The sequence below is a fragment of the Choloepus didactylus genome, chromosome 26, assembly GCF_015220235.1.
Source record: "Choloepus didactylus isolate mChoDid1 chromosome 26, mChoDid1.pri, whole genome shotgun sequence".
In the NCBI taxonomy this organism is placed as follows: Eukaryota; Metazoa; Chordata; class Mammalia; order Pilosa; family Megalonychidae; genus Choloepus; species Choloepus didactylus.
The window spans coordinates 3,310,333-3,314,446 of NC_051332.1; the positions used below are offsets into that span (position 1 = coordinate 3,310,333).

The 4,114-nt window shown below is 38.9% G+C and overlaps 1 pseudogene; it reads left to right on the plus strand.

The window, feature by feature from the left end:
- The first annotated feature begins 800 nt into the window (after positions 1-800).
- On the plus strand, positions 801-3,040 carry LOC119520687 (annotated as a pseudogene).
- Positions 3,041-4,114: the final 1,074 nt, after the last annotated feature.

Sequence of the window (4,114 nt, forward strand, 5' to 3'; positions counted from 1 at the left end):
TTAAAAAAAAAAACAACTCTGTTCTGCAAAGTTCACTGTTTGAAAAATGAAAAATAAGCTACAGACTGGGAGGAAATACATGCAAAGCATATTATCTGATAAATCTGATTTATCATTCTGATAAATACCAAATGCAAAAGGAACCCTTAAAACTCAACAACAAGAAAGCAAACAACTCAATTTAAAATAAGCCAAAGGTCTCAACAGCCAGTTCATCCAAGTTGATATACAGATGAATATTCATATGAAAATACTTTCTTCTTATGTCATTAGGGAAATGCAATGTTATAAAATAAAGTACACCACTACACAGCTATTTGAATAGAAATCCCAAAAGCTGACAATTCCAAATGCTGACAAGAATGTAGAGCAACAGGAACTCTCATTCACTGGTGGGAATACAAAACGGTACAGCCACTTGGAAAGACTGTCTTGTTAAACATAGGCCTACCACACAACCCAACACGTGTGCTCCTAAGTTTGTACCAAAATAAGTTGAAAACATGTCCACACAAAACTTTAACAAGAATTTTTGTAGAAGCTTTATCATAATTGCCAAAAAACTGGAAGTGGTTCTCTCCTCTTGGAAGCTGCGGCCATGATGAAAGTTTGAAAGCTGAGCGGCTGTGAGAGGAGGCCGGGCTCAGGCGAGGGAGAAGAGAGATGGTGGCCGCCAGGGCCCAGAGCTCCTCTTGGTGCCTGTGAGCAGCCGCGAGGGCAGCGCCCCTGGGGAGCGTACCAGCCGATGGTGGCGGGAGCAGCGCCGTTTCTCGCCTCCTCTTCGTCGCCTTTTTTAACCGTGCAGCTTCTTCTTTTCTCCCGCAAGGGAAGGTGGAAGCCGTGGGCTCGGAAGGGAGCCGGCTGAGGCACGGCGGCGGCACCTCCCACTCCTGGAGCACTCGGTGGGTCAAGCGGCGGCGGAGGCGGCCTCAGTGGCTGCAGCTCACGGGCAGGGGTCGGCATCGCCTGTCACCGTTTCCAGGGCTTGGAACGTCGGAGAGTTGGTCTCTCCCCTTCTACTGGCTCCAACACGGCGGCGGCAGCACATCCAGGGACCCGGGCCGGTTTTAAACCTCCCCTCCGCCGCCGCCTCAGCTCCCCTGGCCCAGGCTCCGCAGGCTGCCGGAGGAGGCAGCCGTTCTGAGGATTATTCCTCTTCTCCCCATTCCGCTGTCGCCGCTGCCAGGCCTCTGTCTGCAACCATCCTGCAGCCGCCACAGCACTCATTACCCAGCTGAGGTCCAAAGCCAAGTGGCAGCAGAGCGAGGGGCATCCGCTACCGCCAAGTCTACAGCCGTTAACATCCTGTAGAAGAAGCCCCTCCACCAGCAGCTTCTGCCATCTCTCTTCCTTTTTCTTCAGCCACAGTCTCCCAGACATGACAGCCATCATCAGATAAATCATTAGAGAAAAGAAAGGAGTTACCAAGAGGATGGATTCGACTTGGACTTTACCTACATTCATCCAAACATTATTCCTATGGGGTTTTCTGCAGAAAGACTTGAAGGTGTGTACAGGAACAACGTTGTTGGTGTAGTAAGCATTTTGGATTCAAAGCATAAAAACCATTACAAGATATACAATCTATGTACTGAAAGACATTGACACTGCCAAATTTAACTGCAGAATTGCACAGTATCCTTTTGAAGACCATAACCCACCACAGCTAGAACTTATCAAATCCTTTTCTGAAGATCTTGACCAATGACTAAGAGAGGATGGGAATCATGTTGCAGCAATTCACTGTGAAGTTGGAAAGGAAGGACTGGTGTAATGATTTGTGCATATTTGTTACATCGGGGCAAATTTTTAAAGTTACTAGGACCCTAGATTTCCATGGAGAAGTAAGGACCAGAGACAAATGTTTATTTTATAGATGATAAAGTTGAGGCCCAGAAGATGAAGTGCCTTGATGAAGAATTGCCAACCAGTTTATGACAGTCATCAGAGTAAAATTTGACTCCACCAAGATGTGGTTAAACTTCTTTCTACACTATCAAGTTCACAAGTCCTGGAGCTGATAAAGAATTTTGAGATTGTTCAGGATAACTAGTATCTGAAAGGTTATGTAATGCTGATGAATTAGTCTATTTTGACAAGGCACCTCAGTTTATTCCTTTCTTTACAAATGCTATGGTATTTCATGACCCCTGATTTAAGTAATAAAAGGAGTTTGAAGTTGTTGGTCTTACAAATATAATGCTGCACAGACCCTTAAAATCTTTGAGATTTTAATTGTCTTAAAACATTCAAAGGGATCATGTTTAGTGGTTAACATAATAATAAAATAATGTATTTTTAACTTTTAATGGATAACCAATTTTGTAAGAAAATTTAGCTGGATATGTTAAAGCTATTGATACACAACTGTGAAATTCATCCTGAGAACATTGTCTTATTATAAATATAACTGATTATTCAGAGGAGTTTTATTCTTGAAACATCTGGTAATAGGCTCTCTGTTTGCCAATATTTTATTTTAGGTTGAGCCTGTGGATTTGCATTTCTTGTAATTGTGAGACACTATTACAGGAGGTATATTTTACCTTTTTGCAGAGTGTATATAGAATTAATTTTATTAGAACCATCTGTAATGTTATTTTGTTTGTATCCTTAATTTTAATTATAGAGAAACATTAAGAAATTGAAGAAACTTGTGTTTTGGTGACATTTATATAGGAATAGATTCTTTTTTCTTCTTCTTTTGAAAAAGAACTGAAATAGTCATGATGTTTTGATGAAGAATTTGCAGACTTTGCAGAGGTTCTCCTCAAAATAATCTACTGCAGAGTCTCAACATTTCCTCAGCAGACTTGGTGCAAATTAGGTGTTAGAGTGGTGGGTTCAAGCTGACCATAAAGTGTGTCATTGTGTTAGTAATGATCAAATATTACTTTAGGGTTTCAATGTTGCAGAGAAGTCAGAGAACTGCTGATACTTCCCATAAAGAAAAATATTTTCTGAGCATGAGATAAATGTTTGAGGGAAGATGTCTATCTTCTATTCAGTAATTTACGGGAAGGCAGTTATGTTACACTCCCTTGAGAGTCCTTCATTTACATGTTTTATACTTTTGCATAAAGAACATGTGATAAATTATTCAAAAACAAGCTCTCGATGGGTTTTTTTTTTCCTACAAGAAAGCATGCTTCAGGGCAACACCTACTGTTGGTTCCTATTCAGTCCTACCTCCACACTGTTTTCATCAGCACTTATACTTATGTATTATACTCAGTAATTCACAATATTTATTCTAAACTATCAACAAAGAGTTAAAAAAAAATCCTCAGAATGCTGGTAAGTATGTATTTTGGTAAGATTTCCCAAATTTCTGAGTATAGTATAGAAGTGTATTATATGACCAACTTACTCAAAACCTCTGCTACCCTTCTCTCTTTCCCTTGTCCCCCAATCTTTTCCAGAGTGCTGGCAGGTAAAGTAAGCATTAATATTTATTTGATTGGATTGGATTTTTAGGAAAAATAATTTGGGGTGCTTTTATTTTTATTTTTCTGGTTTCAAATCAATTATTAGGGAGTCCCAATATATTATGGACTCTTCACAAAGGTTTGTCTAGCTTATTTTAATGAAGACTCAAATCTTCAAGAAATAATAAATGTTAACTTTATTCTAGGTGATTCCATAAAGAGAAATTTTCAAGTTTTTCTGAGTAATGAATTTTTATTTACTGAACTTATAACCAGAATATTTTTCCTCTGTTTACTAATTCACCCCATGCTGTAACCCAATGAAATTTTCATAGCTTCTCTTCATTTAAAAAAAAAAACCATAATTGCCATCTTTTTTTTAAGATTCCTAAATAATGTTCTTTTTTTTTTTAACACATTAATTCTCTTAGGCTGAACTGTGTTCCTCTAATATACAGTATTTAAGCCAGTCATCCAACCCATAGATTCATAAAATTACAGTATTTTTGTAACTTGAAGGACCACAGCAATTATTCAGGACCCATTCTAATAAAATGATAAAAACTGATAAAAAATGATAAAAAATGATAAAACTGAGATCTGCAAAGATCAACCTGTCCTAGGTCATTTAGTCTGTCCATGTAAGAACTCAAAACCATATCTCCTAACCTCAAACCCAGTATTCT